The sequence below is a fragment of the Ruditapes philippinarum genome, unplaced genomic scaffold, assembly GCF_026571515.1.
Source record: "Ruditapes philippinarum isolate M1 unplaced genomic scaffold, ASM2657151v2 ctg1061_1_1_1_1, whole genome shotgun sequence".
Lineage (NCBI taxonomy): Eukaryota > Metazoa > Mollusca > Bivalvia > Venerida > Veneridae > Ruditapes > Ruditapes philippinarum.
In genome coordinates, this window is record NW_026863400.1 from 96,115 (window position 1) to 114,184 (window position 18,070).

Genomic DNA, 18,070 nt, shown 5'->3' on the forward strand with positions numbered 1-18,070 from the left:
ACAGGATTGATCTGTAGCTCAAGTCCTTGCGCATATTGCACGGGTTTTCCGGTTGAATGATTTTTGGCCGAGTTATGGCCCTTTGATAAAAAGGTGTTTTTTTCTGTGTGTTGCCAGATACACAAAAGCTTGTCCGGACTACTCCTCATAAACTACTAGTGCAATTTCATCCAAACTTTACAGGAATGGTTAGTACCAAGTCTAGTTGTGCATATTGTCAGAATTTTCCGGTTCAATGATTTTTGTCAGAGTTATGGCCCTTTAATAATTTTTAATTTTAAAGTTTGTCCGGTCTACTTCTCTTATACCACTAATGCAATTTCAATGAAACTTTACAGGATTGATTTGTAGCTCAAGTCCTTGCGCATATTGCACGGGTTTTCCGGTTGAATGATTTTTGGCCGAGTTATGGCCCTTTGATAAAAATGTGTTTTTTTCTGTGTGTTGCCAGATACGCAAAAGCTTGTCCGGACTACTCCTCATAAACTACTGGTGCAATTTTATCCAAACTTTACAGGAATGATCAGTACCAAGTCTAGTTGTGCACTGTCCGTCTGTCTGTCCGTCTGTCACAAAATTTGCCCCAACATGAAATTGGCCATCATGAGGCGACACATGTGATTACTGATCGCTCTTGTTTTTTAGAAAATCACTTTTTGTCATTATTTGGTTAAAAATGAAAGGTTTACCAGTCTTTTAAGTTTAGAAGATTAATTTTGATAAAAACATGACTTTTTTGGCATAAAAATAAAAAACGTAAGTACAGGGTCACACTACAGTAAGTACACTTACATGAGTTTTTGCGCCGACATTTTTACAGATAAGTTGAAAATTCTTTGATGCAAAAAGTATTGTAACTGCATTAAAATATTTCACTTTTGCATTATCAAATAGCAAAATTATTCTCAAATACAAATTTTATATATAAATCTACTTTAGGAAACTAACATTTAAGGAAAATGTTTTTGTTTTTTTAAATTTATATCTGTTTATCTAATCTTTCTATTTATCAATATTTTTAAATCTCTGCGTGCCACCAATGACAACAAATAATATAACTAGGAATTTTTCAGTATTCAAATTTTGTTGATATTTTAAAAATGATTCAAGTAATATGAGAGATGTCATTGATTTGGTGCAAAGAAAATAAAAATGAAAAATATTGGTTGATACACCTATATATCGATAATTACATGCTTTAAGTATTAACTACTTGTCTGTAATTCTTTTTCATAATTGTTTAAATGCTTCAAATAAAAATAAATGTGTCCTGTTTCAAAATAAATGCCCATTGCATGATTTTTGCTAACATTTCTTTTTGTCATAATTGCTATGAGATATGCTTCTGCATATGTTTGGGGTGAATTTTCATAATTTCTAGACATTCAATTATTATATCAAAATTATCCGATTTTCTAAAATGTGTACTGATCAAAATATCAACGATACATTAATATAATTTCTATCAATGACAGATCTAGGTATTTTTTTATTATTTGTTACTCAATTACATGTATTTATTATGGAAATAAAGATAAAACTTGCTTTAAGAACATTTTATTGCATTATATAAGGACAACAGTTACTGTATTGTAAAATGTAACTGCTATTTCACAGTTTAAAGCCTTGGCAACCATGAAGCTTAGTGCTACATCTGGAATTTAATATTTCCAAAAATGGGTTTATCTTTTCTTAGACTATAAAAATATAGCAGACAAGGCATGTAACATATTGGTCAAAACCATAATTGCTAGTATGTTACATCTGATGTGGTGCATCTACATTTCCCATACATTCATACAATATAGAATGGGGTCATATCAATAAATATGAATGACTCAGCTCATTCCCTATGTCATGCATGTAAAACACCTTAATTAACAGAAAATCACATTTCTCAACAATTGTATACAAATTTCTCATAGATCCAAACCATATTATGTCACAGAAACTAGTATAGAATCAAATCTATTCAACCATGATAGTGGTATGGTGTATAAGGCTTTAAGTTTTGTGGCAGGAAATTGAATTCAATATATCAAAATTTTGTAAAGGAGAAGCAATGAAAACAAATTTATATAAGAATTAAAAACTCCGGTTTTACTGAGTCTGTTCATTAGAGATAATATAAAAGTGCAACATTTGACCCTAACTATCTCATCAGAATAAAGTCCCAAGTGAAAAGGCTTGTAAGATTCTTATCAAAATTCTAACGAAGACATGTTTATGCTATGTTGGAGAAGAAAAGTTTAGGATTCCTAGCTGGTTGATCCAAAATCCCACATCCAACAAAAATGTTTAGAAAAGTTCAGGATTCCTCGTGTATTTATCCAAAATCTCAAAGTCTGCATCCCTGTGATGGTTGAATATTATTGAGACATTGATATATAGACCTGTGAATACCCCTTTCAATCACAAATACATAAATAAGCTGTACTATTAGAAAATGACAATAGTCAAAAACATGGTTTAATAAGTTGTCCCATACTTCATTTGCAGTGTTATTTTTTCGAGATCATTGGTTGCAGCACTTTTTAAGTGTTGAAAATTGAGTACTGCTCAAGTCGTTGCTAAGGGGCATGCGGGAAGTTACACTTTTTCATTATTGCTCATGTGCAGACTAAATCAAGCCGGATTTGTAGTTTTCTTGTAATTTTGTTGTGATTAATACTTACACTTACTTAAAATTAATTTGGAAATTTTCGGTTTTAAACTTCCATTCATATGTTTAATCTATTTTATGTGGTTCATAATCCACAATGATGCACATTAAACCAAAATAACAATTGAATTATTTCTAATAAACATCATTAAATGGCCTCCGTGGTAGAGGGGTTAGAGTCGATGACTTCTAATCCAGTTTCCTCTCTGGCGTGGGTTCGATCCCCGGGAGATGCTTTGGTAGTTTAGCGCGGAGGAAGGAAGTCTAGTACTGGTGTAACTCTCCAGGAACGAAGGATAGGAAACTACCCGCCTATATCACTGAAATACTGTTGGGAAAAGGCGTAAAATGAAACAAACAAACAAACAAAACATCATTAAATGTCTATACCATGCAGTAACTTCAATACTCAAAATCAAAAAGTTAGTACAAAAATGTATGGTTAGTGCACTTACATCACTTTTGCGTTTAAAAACACAGTGCAAACAGCCTTGTAAGTGTAGAAGAATGTCTAATTACTTTTTATATAAAAATGAATAATTGTAATCTTTAAAACCAATTTATTACTTATTACTGATATTTTCACATCATTGTCTGGTATTCAAAGTGTTTTTCTGAAAATGAACAAATCAGTTTTTTGTGTTTCCTGTAAATTTTTTAAAATGTCAGTTACTGTACTTTTTGCGCCAAGGTGACGATATATCTTTGTTTGGTTTACTGTTTTTAGAGAGTCGAATAATTTGGTGAAAATGTTTTCAGCAGTCTATTTGTTGATATAGAGATCAAAGCATTCGTCCCATTGAAAATTGTAAACTTCATTTCAATTTTTTTTCGTAAATCTCCACGATTTTATTCCCAAAGAGTATACTGAAGACTTTGTTGTTTTGGTTTCTGAAATTAAAAAGACAAGATATTGGAATATGGTAACTCTGTTGATGAAAATATGCCCCCTTACGCCAGATATTGATATTTGTATTTTTGTTTGATGCAAAGACAAGTGCGTTAGATCTTCAATGATTTGTTCCATTCTAAAATGTTGACTGAAAAAAATGTTTTTGTTATTGATGAGAGCATCGTAATTGAACTCACCTGTTATTATAATGGCATTGATATTTGAGTTAACAGCAAATGCAATAGAATCTTCAATATCATAATAATAATGTGAATTTGCCATTGGAGGATGAAAAAAGACCAAATAGGACACGATTATTATTTTCAAGTGTTAGTTCTATTCGGAAAATTTCTGCACGACTGCGTTTTAAGTCATATCTTCTTTAATATATAGATTGTTTTAACATATACCATAACTCCACCATGGGAATCACCTGTTCGATATCTCCCGCCGGGTTTATTGAAGAACAAAAGCAAAGGTTATCAGTTGACATTGACACTGTATCATTCAGCTTTGTTTTAAGTATTAAAGCCCTAACCCAAGTAATATGTCCAGGAGATTTCCGCGTGGCTTGGTCATTTTTGGCATCGCGATTTGTTCTTTCTCTATATAAATTTCGTAAAAAAAACATCATTTTTACGAGCCTTCCGTTCAAAAACCATCTGACCAATTCCTTTGCGAATTTGATTTTGTACAACTATTAAAGGTCTACTTTACATGCTTTACGTTTTAAAACCCGTACCCAAGGAACATGTCCAGCAGGTTTCCGCATGGCTATGTCTATTTTCGGCGATTTGCTCTTTCTGTATATAAAGTGTATAAATTTTTGTGAAAAAAAACATTATTTAGAGCCAACCGTTCATACAGTGGTCTTTCAACTTCATATCAATGTAAATCAGTTCTGTTGTGTGTGACAAAAACGCGCTTGAGAGAGCTCGATCGTGCAGGAATTGATCTCATGTACAGTTCGCCATTACAAAATAAACGCTATGTACTTAAAAAAAATCTAGTTGATAGTATTAGTTTAAAGGATCTTCTTCTCTAGTATATAAGGCTAAAAGGCACAAAGATTTAACTCAAAGAAAATAAGAGCAACTACTCAACATTCAATAGTCGCTATTCGGATCGGCGATATGTTCTTTATTCATATAAAGTCTTTAAAAATATTCGTAAAAAAAAACGCATCATATTCACGTGTCAACTGTTGAAAAACGATTCGACCAATATCGTTGCAAATTCGATTTTGCACAACTTTGGGGGGTCTTCTTTGAACACTATAAGGCCTAAAGCCCTAACTCAAGTAAAATGTCCAGGAGATTTCCTCGTGGCTTAGTCATTTTTTTTTTTGCACCGCGATTTGTTCTTTCTCTATATATATTTCGGAAAAAATCATCATTTTCACGAGCCTACCGTTCAAAAACGATTTGACCAATTCCAATGAAAATTCGATTTTGTACAACTTTAGATGTACTTCTTGTACAAAAAAGGCCTAAAGCACTTAACAAAGTAATATGTCCAGGAGATTTCCGCGTGGCTTGGTCATTTTTTGGCACCGCGATTTGTTCTTTCTCTATATAAATTTCGTAAAAAACATCAATTTCACGAGCCTACCGTTCAAAAACCATTTGACCAATACCGTTGCAAATATGATTTTCAATAACTATGGAGGGTCTTATTTGAACATAATAAGACCTAAATCCCTAAACCAAGTAATATGCCCAGGAGATTTCCGCGTGGCTTGGTCATTTTTGGCATCGCGATTTGTTCTTTCTCTCTATAAATTTCGTAAAAAAAAATCATTTTCACGAGCCTACCGTTCAAAAACCATTTGACCAATTCCGTTGCGAATTTAATTTTTACAACTAAGGAGGGTCTTCTTTACATGTTTTGTTAAGGTCCTATCCCAAGGAATATGTCCTGGATAATTCCGCATGGCTTGGTCATTTTTGGCATCGCGATTTGTACTTTCTCTATGTATCTTTCACAAAAACATCATTTTCACGAGCCGACCGTTCAAAAACCGAATCGATCAATTCCTTTGCTAATTTGATTTTGTACAACTTTGGTGGGTTAACTTTATATGTTTTAAGTTTTAAAGCCCTAACCCAAGGAACATGTCCAGGAGATTTTCGCATGGCTAGGTCATTTTCCGGCGATTTGCTCTTTCTGTATATAAAGTGTATAAATATTTGAGAAAAAAATCAATTAGAGCCAACCGTTCATACAGTGGTTCTCCAACTTCATATCAATGTAAATCTGTTCTGGTGTGTGTGTGACAAAAACGCGCTTGAGAGAGCTCGATAGTGCAGAATTTGATCTCATGTATAGTTCCTCATTACAAAATGAACGCTATGTACAAAAAAAATCTAGTTGATATTATTAGTTAAAGGGATCTTCTTCACTGCTATATAAGGCTTAAAGACTCAAGGAAAATAAGAGCTACTACTCAACGTTCAATAGTCGCTATTCGGACATGTAATATGTTCTTTATTCATAGAAAGTCTTAAGAAATTTTCGTAAAAAAAGCATCATTTTCTCGTGTCAACTGTTGAAAAAACATTCGACCAATATCGTTGCAAATTCGATTTTGTACAACATTGGAGGGTTTTCTTTGAATATTAAAAGGCCTAAAGCCTTAACCCATGTAATATGGCCAGGAAATTTCCACGTGGCTTGGTCATTTTTTTGAACCGCGATTTGTTCTTTCTTTATATACACGCCTGGTAATGATAGAGCTACCTCTTTCGGAGATATATGGTAAATCGCTCTATCGCTACTTCCGAGCTAGTGCATGTCGCTTAAATCAAGTGTCAAGTGTCAAATTTTTTATATATTTTGTAAACACTACACCAGATATCAAAATTCGGAGAATGCTATGCGATGTAGATATGATTAAAGTTTCCAGAAAGCGTGAAGTTATAATACTTGTGTTTGAAATGTTGTTGTGGCGGCGTTTCCCAGATAGCGAATTCAGCGACATAACTACCTCCTTCACGACAGGGCTGTCTCCAAGAACAAATATTTTTTTTATTTACAAATATTTTGATCTGATTTTAATCTTATTTCATTTCTAGACCTAATATCTACTTGAAACATACTTTTTTATAATCTGAATCGCTGTTTAGATAAAAATTGGAGGAAAAACAATCTGATTCATGATGAAACGGTCAATTTCAACGCTGAATTCTCTAACTGGGAAATGCCACCACAACAACATTTCAAACACAAGTATAACAACTTAACGATTTCTGGAAACTTTAATCATATCTACATCGCATAGCATTCTCCGAATTCTCCAAGATTACGCAAAGCAGAATTATGGTTCTTTTGCACTGCACATCTATCGTGTGAGACATATCTATCTTGTTGATATCTCTTATAGTTTCAGAGTTATGTCCCGGACAAAGTGTATAAAGGAACAAAGGGCAATAACTCCAAACAAAGTCAATGAGTAACGTTTTTTTGACCTGCACATCTACCTATTGAAGTTTATCTACCTACAAAGAATCTTATTGATAGTTTCAAAATTATGTCCCGGACATTGTTCAAAGTGTCAAAATGAACAAATGACAATAATTCCATAAATGTATAAATACCATTATTTATTAAGCATTTTTTGTAGATCTAGTCGATAAAATTAAAAATGAAAAAAGGTACCGCGGCATTCAGTTATTCACGCTCTCATGCTGAGTCTTTCTCACATAAGCATGCTGAAACTTTCTCACATAAGAAATTAATTGAACTTTGACACGGTAAATCGTTCCATTGATAGGCAGCTATGTGACTGAAATGCACACAATGTTCATTGTTTTTATGATTATCGGGTTGGTTGGGTGCCCAGTCAGAGAACGAAGCATGTTGGTTTGTGCCGACCCATCGCCATATACCTTCACGAAACAGGTCATCCAAACCCATCCAGGTATGTAATGTTGTAAATGAGTTTAAATTTGCTGAGTAAATGAATCTAATATAAGAAAATTAGATTTAAAAATAAAGTGTTTTTAATATTTTATTTTCACCAAATTTAAGCGTTTAATCCAAGAGTAGTTTCGTTATGATTATAAAGAGTTATAAATTTATACAATCTTTCAGACATGAAACATTATGATTACACCAATTAAGTCTAAACCATACTAGTTATGTGTTAATACATTTGTTTTTTTTTTCTTCAGGTTCCTGGATTCCCAAATCATTTGTCAAATTTGCTAAAATGTACGTAACATTCAAATATTTTTGCTAACGGAAGTTATTCAAAGCATCTAAAATAAGTTAAAAGAATTAAAATTGCACCGTCCGTCCGTCTGTCTCTCCGTCTGTGAGTCCCCACTTCATTCGTATCCGGACTGTAACTTTGTCATACATTGAGAAATTTTAAATTAGCTTGGCACAAATGCCTACCACACCAAAACGATATGTTCCGTCCAAGGACCACGTCCCAACCTCAACGGTCAAGGTCACACTTACATTTTGAAGTTTCACATTATCACAATTAGAGTAATAAAGTACACACATTCGTTTCCGGACTGTAATGCATTGAAGGATTTTAAAATAACTAAGCATAAATGTCTACCACACTAAGACAATGTGTCGCGTCTAAGAATTACGTCTCTACCTCAAAGGTCAGAGTCACACTAACATTTTGAAGTTTCACTTGATCACAATAAGAGTTTACAGGTACACAAATTTGTATCCGGATTGTAACTTTGTCATGCATCGAAGGATATTAGAATAACTTGGCATAAATGTCTACCACATTAAGACGATGTTCCGCGTTAGAGAATCATGTCCCTATCTTAAGGTTAAGGTCAAACTTAAAGTTTTAAGGTACTTATTCTCCCTAGAAGAGTTTGAAGATACACATTTATGTCTGGACTGTAACTTTGTCATGCATGGACGGATTTTCAAATAACTTGTCTACCACATCAAGACGATGTGACGCGGCTAAGGCTAATGTCAGTTAAACCGTTCGTGCAACAATATGTCAAGACTGTAAATTTGTCATGCATTGAGGGATTTTCAAATGACTTGGCACAAATGTGTACCACATGACAACATTGTGTCACGTCCAAGAACCACGTCCCTACTTCAAAAGTCAAGGTCACACTTATATTAAGAAGGTTCACATTATTACAATTATAGGTGCAGACATTCACGTCCGGGCTGTAACTTTGTCATAATACATTGAGGGATTTTGAAAAAGCTAGGCACAAATATCTACCACAAGATGATGTGTCGCATTTCAGAACCACATCCCTACCTTAAAGTTTAAGGTCACACTAACATTTAGAAGCTTCACTTTATAACAATAAAAGTTTAAAGGTACACAAATTTGTGTCCGGACTGTACCTTTGTCACGCATAGATAGATTTTAGAATACCTTGGCATAAATGACAACCACATCAAGACCATGTGTCGCGTCAAAGAATCATGCCCCTACCTTCAAGACATGAAACGTTTTCGAGGGCATTCGTCACTTGCGTGACAGCTCTTGTTTGCAATCTTGTCTGGCTTCAAAGTTTATCAAAGTACAAGATTATCAAGGACTTTACCTTTGATTTTCTTCAGAAACTCTTTCAGAAAGGTATTTTCATCAGGCGTTTCAAGCTGGACAAGGTCTGCCCCAAGATGTAAACAGTACCGCTGATATGTAAGTAAACATCTTATACAAACTAATGCAGATACTTAGATTTTTGCCTATATTTTATCAATGGAAACGCATAAATACATGTATTCATGTACGTGTTCTTTGACAATGTCAGTTGAAAGAGAGACATACACTTAGATATAGAGTCATGCTGGCATAAAATTTACTTAGGATTTGTGAAAATTGTATCGATTATGCTTGCTTGTTAATGTTTTCCAAGTTCAAAAGTTCACAAAGAAATCGCAACTATTTTAACGAATCGAATCATTCAAAAATTAATTGATTTAAGAGCTTAGGAAAATCGTTTTTGCAGGTAATTATCTGCATTTTACTGGTACCGTATGTTTATTAAAGTCCATTAACGCATTAAACGACAGCATAAAATAAAAAAGAGTGTTCATACCCTTGCTGTAGAATACGGCAGTGTCATGCGCATATCAATGTAGTAACAATGCCCGTTATATGCAAACCATCCATCTTCGCAGCAAGCTAGATAATTTAAAGTGAAACAAAATAATGCATTTATTTCGATTCTAGCAGCAGCAACTTGTTCTTATTAAAACACGACTCAAAAAAGGAATAAAAAGTTTTAGCCGAAAAGAACTTTGTTGCTATATTTTCTGGTCCTTCTGGATCATCGATTCCTGCACTATTAAGTGTTGAAAATTGTGTACCTCTCAAGCAAGTGCTGTGGGCATGAGGAATGATGCACTTTTTCATTAACACCCATGTATAAACTTAATCAAACCAAGTCTGCAATTTTGATGTTTTTGAGGGATCCATTTTTCCAGACATTTAGTCAGGACAAAAATACGATGTAAATGAAGATCTACTGAGTAGAAGTTTATACTTTCTGTTGGAATCCCTTACACATTGTATTTGGACTGTTCTCGAAATATATACATCAGTTTATGTGAAGTATAATAATCTTCTTTTATATTTGAAATAAACAATAAGAAAATATAAAAATCATATAAATAAATATTATATTAAAAGTTTACTTTCTTCTCGATGTAATAACGTCGTTTTTATCTTTACCTGCATTGATTGTTGGTAACAGGCTTGTAATAACGAGCAAAGTTGCTAAATTAAAAGAAGACCTCATCTTGCAAATTCCTTGGAATAGTACAATATTCCTAAAAATGTTAAATGCTATATATATCACAATAGAATATATAATATAATATAGATTTTTTTTGATTTTTTACTTAATTTTTTTTAATTAATTAACAACAGTAATTGAACTATATATTTGAAGAAGAACATGTTTTAAGAAGAAGTAATTAAATGGCATCAGCAAAAACAATAAACTATATGCCAATGCAGTAACCTGGATTAATAAAATCAACAAAAACAAAAGAAAAAAAATGACAATATGACAATTTATCATATTAATAAAATGAAAATAATAATTGTTAGTTATTAAAATACATGTATGACTGTTCAGACTAATTTATTTACGTACTAAAAATACAACTTATTCCTCGCTAGCGCTGCTGGTCAATGTTAAAATACTGATACGTATAATTATACTATTATACACGGAGAAAATGTTTTCAAAAGAACTCGAGGGTTCTAACTGATCATATGTATAGATCTGCGGAACAAAAACGAAGTTTTACTTATAGTGAAGTCACTGGATAGTAGGAAAAGAAAACATTTTTCATCGTTTATTATATACCATTAAATTTCAACTCACAAAGGGGTTTTCAGATACAATCGATTAGTTTTTGAAATTGCATCAGTACCAAAGTTTAATCGAGCAAATCGTTGGTGACATTTGAAATAATGAAGTCAGTCTTGATATTATGATAGTGACTGGATCTAATGACCAGGAACATTTTAAAACACTTGTTGAAGTCTTTAAACGGTTGGAGGAATATGGTCTCCACTTGAATAACGAAAATGTGCTTTCCTTGAGAAAAAAGTCAAATTTCGTGGCCATGAAAACGATGCTGATGGACTACATAGAAACTCTCTAAAATAGATGCAATTGGAAATACGCAAGATATCAAAAATGTTAAAGACCTTCGATCATTTTTGGGCCTTATTAAGTATTATGCGAAATTTGTGCAAAATCTTTCAACTATGTTGTATCCTTTACATCCGCTGTTGAAAAAGAATACTCGATGGATATGAACAGATGAATGTAAATGGGCTGTAGAAACAATCATAAAAATGATTACACCAGATCTAGAACTCATCAATTATAACCATGACTTACCAATTATTTTAGCTTGTGGCGAGAGTTCATTTAGTTAAGGCGATGTACTTAGTCAAATAATGCCAAATGAAACAGAACGACCCATTGCATTTTACAAGGAATGTCTTGCTATGTATTTGTTCGAGAAGTGCTGTTAATTACATATTATAAACCACGGTAATCCATTTTTGAACCAAAAACGGATTAACTACAACTATAACTGCACGCCTGCAGTATTTCTTAGTGGATACCGTTATCAAATACAGTAAAAATATACATCAAGCGAATTGTGACGGTCTCTCTGGAATGCCATTACAAATGGTTGAAACTGTCCAGTTAGATGCAACTGTTTACTTTATAGCCACCAATTTGATAAATTACCTTTGTCACGTGATCAATTTGCTTTGGAGACACATAAAGATCCTATTGGGTCCGAAGTGTATCAATATGTTAGTAAAGGACATGAAATTACGAAAATGTCAAACGTTTATGAACACTCTACAGGCAGATTCAAGGAACTCTCTGTTTACCAAGGATGCCAATAATTGGGACATTCGCTTGATTAATTCCCAATTATTGAGACAGGTTGTACTTAATGATTTACATGTTGGCATAATTGAAATGAAATCCCTGGCACGAAGTTATGTATTTTGGCCAGGTATTGACCATGATTTAGAGAGTACAGCGCAGTCATGTGCTGGATGAATGATGTTCAAGAAGCTCCAATATATCCATGGGAGTATCCAGAGAGACAATATGTGTGATATGTGACTATCCAAGGGATCTTGAGAAAAAGCTCGCATATGACAGGGAGTCTCTTTAAACAGTTTCAAAGCTTCTATATACCATTGTGACTTAACATGTAAAAACGATAAAAACAATTATTGCTTTAAATACTATTGAAATTCCACCAGCTATTTTACCGGCTATTGTTTTTGTGATGAATTGGTTAGTGACAACGGGTCGCACTTTGTGAATGATGAATTCCAGAATTTATTATACAAACATGGTAAAAAACATATTCGAGAAGCTCCATACAATTCAAAAGCCAACGGATTAACTGAACGATTTGTGCAAGCTTTTGAACAGACATTGGAAGCTTCCAAACATGATTATGGATCTTTTCAAACTGAATTGTCCGGGGTTTTAATGCAGTACAGAGACAGTGAACATGGCACAACGAAGGAGACTGCTGTTAAACTGATGTTCGGGCGCACGCAACTCGTTTAGATAAATTTAAACCTAGTTAACAAAACATGTGCAGAAATCACAGTCAAAAAAGAAGAGATCCACAACTGATAGAAATTATGCTGCGCGAGACACAGTAAGGGTACTCGATTACCGTGAAAAACATGAAACATGGATTTTGGGAGTTATAACTTCTCAAACAGGGCCAGTGTCATACAAAGTAAAAATTATTCCTGGTATTACATGGAAACGTCTCACAGAACAACTGCTGAATTATAGTTATTTACTATAGAGGTTCCTCAAATTCTTACGAGAGATACTGAGGCTGAAATAAAAGATAAGTTTACAATCTAAGAAATCTACTGTTCCAGACAAATTCAGTCAACCAGTTGTACCATTACGACGCTCAAAACGTACAATTAAAAGGCCTAAAGTTAAATTTATGAAGTAAAAGTTTTTTTTAAACTGTGAAGGGCATAATACTCCCCCTAAATAATAATTTTAATGTGAATGTTTATTGGATTGCTGTGTTACGTTTCTACTGGAAAGTGATAACTATAATATGACTGAAGTGTTTGTAAATCCATTTGAATCTACATTTTTAGTCTTTTTTTGTATTTCAATACAATAAGTATATGTACAAATTTTACTTTTGTTAATGAGGTTCTTACACTTTATTAAATACCTTTCCCTTAAATACTTAAATTAACATCACAATTGTAATAGTTATTTAGTGATAACATTATATGCGGGGTGTTCAAATACGAATGCAACTGGGTCAATTTTTAGAAGTGCTGAACAAACAGTCTCAATCCTTCACAATACTCACCACCATGTAATATACAAAGTTTTAGTCCTTTAATCCAATTTTAAATACGTTTTTATAATTATTTCGAGGTAAACTGTTCAGACAGTGAAAAATAGACGAACCGAGATTTTTTCGCCTTTGATATTTTCTTCCAGAAAGGTGTTTTTTGAGCCTCGGGAACAGGAAAAAGTCACAATGGGGCAAGATCTGACGAATAAGGAGCGTGAGGAAGCTCTACAACCTTTTCCTGTTTCAGATATTTTCGTACAATGGCCGCTTTGTGTAACGAAGCATTGTTCTGCAACAACCTGACAAAACGGAGACCAGTTGCTGGTTGGTGGTTTTTGAATTATTTGTTTAATTTATAAAGGACTTTGCCTTTGTAAAACTTGGCATTTACCCTTTGGTACGGCAATTTAAATAGCAGATCCTTATTTGTTTAAGAAAATTACATACATGACCTTTTTGACGGTCATGGAGCGTTTTGCTTTGCAAGATCCTTGACTTCCTTTGATTGCCCATATTTTGCTATGTATCTTTCGCTTTGGCTCATAATTGTGAGCGCACTTCTCATCGCCAGTGATGAAAGGTCGAGTGTTGTATTTATGGAAATGTTTCAACAATGGAGATTCTTACCCGAGCAAGTTTTTTCATCTGGCACTTATCCTTCCAATTTTTAAAATCATATCTGAGATTTTTATGAGCGGCTCCTACAGAGATACCAACTCTTTATCTGTATCACTTTGTTGTATATCTTGCATTAGTAGCAATGAAATCTTTTACTTTTTCAACCGTTTTTGCCGAAGTTGCAGTTTTCGGACGGCTTGCATGAAATGCATTTTTTACTGAATCTACAGCACTTTTTAAATTTCTTACACCATCATGTTACAGATGAAAAAGAAAGTCATTGTTCTCATAAACAGGACATATTCCATTTAATATGTCTTTCGCCAGTATACGAAAAATACAGCGGTTCTTGATATATTGATATAGAACCATATTAAGTCTGTAAAAAACGACCTTTTTCCAACCATTTTATGTTTAGTATACACGAGAGATAGAGTTAATCGAGCTATTAAGAAAGCTAGACTGAACTGTGTATTGAGAGCCTTTACAATCATCTATGCGATGCATGTACATAGTTTGTGGTTAAAAGCGAGATAATGGCCTAGTTGCATTCATATTTGAACAGTCCTCGTACCTAAAATGAAAAATGAAAAAACATATCTCTCGAAACCTCTAAATAATTCATTTATGGCAGTTTAATTAATATGAATATTTCAAAAATACAGGATTATCGTAATTGATAATTACCTTATATGACTTCAAAATAAGTGTAGGGTTTTATGTATCACTTGTTGTTTTGTTGTTTTTTAATTAACCTGGCAACTTTTAAGTGACCAAGTCGTCTACCTTACATATTTACTTACTTTGTACCGGTAACGAAAATAATTACAACAACAATAACAACACGTTGTCTTTTTCTTTATATGAATATTACAGCTTAACAATTACCTAAAACCTTGTTTCCTTCAAGATCTTGTATGTTTTTAAATGCGTTTATTTAAGGTCGCCACCGGAAAGCCCATATAGGCGACCGTACACTCAAGTCGGGCCATCCTAGAGCGTCCCGCCGAGATTTTTTCGTCGAAAATTTTCCAGCTTTAATTGGTGGAGGAAGACCCCAGGTGCCCCTTCGGGGATTATTTCAGGCACGAGCGGGCACCTGGGTAGAACCACCGACCTTCTGTAAGCCAGCTGGATAGCTTCCTCACATGAAAGATTTCGACCCGAGTGAGGATCGAACCTACAGCGGTGAGGGACCTGTGATCTTAGGTCAGCGACCTTAACCACTCGGCCACGGAGGCCCCAACTGTGTGTACACCACAATTGCAAAAAAATATGTATGTAAATAATTATGCAAATAAAACAATTTTCAAACATCGGAGAATATGTAAAATATGTTCTGCAAATATTTGTGCACATTATATTCAATCAATAAATTACATGCATTCATTTTTATTGGAAAATTTGACTTAGAATTTATAGAAAATATATTTTTAATTACCTCTTTTTATTTACATGAAATGTTTAATTGGGTAATATCGTTATAATTAATGCTTATTGGAACTTACAATATTGACGAATCTTAATTTGAGCATCATATTTATGAAATAAAACCATGAAAAAATTGTGTTACAGGATCTTTAAACTTTACAGTACCGATAATTTTTTTTTCAAAATGACAAGCGTGGAGACACCCACTTCAGTATCATTTATTTTGAGCACATTCGATGACTTTAGATTCATCAGAAATATAAATAAGTAAAATTATGTTCCTCCTTTGTATTATTTGATTTGGATTACCAATGATAAAATCCATGACATCGACCGCAATACTCACAGACAATTGATTAAATACCAACAATCAAAACAAAAAAATGAGTAAGCTTGTGTTTAAAGCAAGTAAAAACGAACATTTATATAACACCGTATACTAAACGAGGCCAAACGTCATAAAGAGCAAAAAATCGGTCTAAAACTTATTTTTCTATATTTGTTGAGAGCTATTAGTGATGTAAATTGTTTATAAATCATATAACTTCTTGCATTAACTCCTGATACTAGGATTTAAACTGCAAACAACAATGCTACAGCAGTCCTCATAAAGCATGCCAAAGCCTTCTAGAGTTTAATATTATATAGTTATTTGGACAGGTTATAAATTACAATATTATATAAATTGTTGCTTTCGTAAAGCGTTTTTTATGTATAATAAACACTTTTATAAAAGGCTTTTAAAACTATACAAAGTAAAAACTCTGAAAACCGGACCTTCTGAAAACCGGAATCCTCTGAAAACCGGACCATTTTAAAAGTCCCGTATTTTCTCCTTATATGTTAATTGAAAAAAAATCCTCTGAATACCGGAACCTCTGAATTCCGAAGACCGGACGATTTTCTATGGTTTCTAATGATAAACATGCATAAAAAATCCTCTGAAAACCGGACAGCAATTTTATGTGTCAATGTTCTGTGTATTTTAATGTAGATTTAAACATTATCTTAACTGGTTTTGATTCAATTACCAATTAATGATCATGTCTTTCTTATCTATGCAGGTGTGAAAACACTTGTCAGTGTGTGTTAATTTCTTATTGGCAACTAAATTAAAGCTCTTTTATCATAATTGTGTCTTTCTCTGTATAGGTATGATTTTCAAAATGTTTTAAATTTGTTGTGTGTTTTTTTAAATATAAAATGTCTAAAAGAATTGGGGACTATTGTTAAATGATTCCTGTTTTGCTTAAAATTTTGACATTGAAGTTATCTTTGTTTGGATATTAATTAAATGCAAAAATAGTAATACTAAATTACATTAATTACATATTTCAAAAACCAATTAAAAGGATATCTTTAAGACAATGTGTTGTTTTAATTTCTGATTTTCAGAATTATATTCGTGGATTTGCATAATAAATTACTAAAAGACATTTATTGCAAAAAGAAATTAAAATAATATGACTTAGACAAAAGGGTTGAAAATGAATACAAAATGTTTGAACAAAGTCATTGTTCAAACACATTATAATTATCAATAAATGTGTAAAACCTCTGAAACCCGGAATCCTCTGAAAATTGGACTTTTGGTCAAGTCCGGACAGGGTCCGGTTTTTAGAGTTTTGTATTATTAAACATTATTATGTTCTAGACATAAAAACAAACAATACAAAAGTTTACGATCTTGTTTGAAAAGTTTCAACTTTTGTTTTGGTTTTATACACAACAATTAAGTTTTCATTATATGTAGAAAGTTTTACTTATTTCATATTTTCCTTACTTGAAAAATGATAATAAAGAACTATAGTTTTTGAATAACGTCAAATAAATCAAAGTTAAATATATATGAAAAGATTTGTTTGTTTATCGAGACAGGTAACTGACATTTTAAATAAAATAAGGGTGGGGTATAAGAAAATCCGAACGATTTTGTCAAATGTAATCGGGGCATCAAATATTTTTAATAATAATTGTTTAGAAACTATTCTTAACATTTGTGCAAAATATAAAGTAAGTTTACCGTGCTGATTTTAAATTATAATCATTAAAAATTTGTTATGCTATTTAATTTTACACATTTTATAGTAAATGTTATACATTATTCTTCAATTGTTTTAATTATAAATTATAGATATAAAGTTAGAAAGACAATTATACATGTAATCTGACAACACCAAAACCGAAGAAAAACAAAAATGAAAGAATTGCATCTTCGGGGGGTTTGAACTCATGTCCTATCGATAGTCTCCTCACTGAAACTGAATACTCTTCCGAAAGGATATATTGCATTAGGCATCCAATACCTTAAATTACTGTATACATTATGTATCTTTTTAACAAAATGAATATGTAAATACCAGTTTGCTTCTTTCAAAGCATTAGTACATGCATAGCATAAATACAAATCCAAATAAAAAATATCAGGTGACGATTTTTTAAATCACATATATATAAATCTATATATTTTGAATTAATTTATTTAATGTTATTTCAAAAGTATCGTACTTACAAATTAAGTATTATACTATTTTAACACTTCTCTTCCCGATCCTACCAAGCTTTCTGAGACAGTGGCACGCCCGTTATGATATATACTCTTAATATATGTAAAT

At 32.7% G+C, this 18,070-nt stretch overlaps 1 long non-coding RNA gene across 2 annotated transcripts; it reads right to left on the minus strand.

Moving 5' to 3' along the window:
- Positions 1-3,244: 3,244 nt before the first annotated feature.
- On the minus strand, positions 3,245-18,070 carry LOC132722005 (uncharacterized). Of its 2 annotated transcripts, none has more exons than XR_009624556.1 (4): positions 17,968-18,070; positions 10,237-10,334; positions 9,602-9,687; positions 3,245-3,553 (listed from the first exon to the last, which is right to left on the minus strand). It is a non-coding gene; the product is annotated as an uncharacterized LOC132722005 (long non-coding RNA). The 2 variants fall into 2 exon arrangements; XR_009624555.1 differs by lacking the exon at positions 3,245-3,553 and adding an exon at positions 8,937-9,194.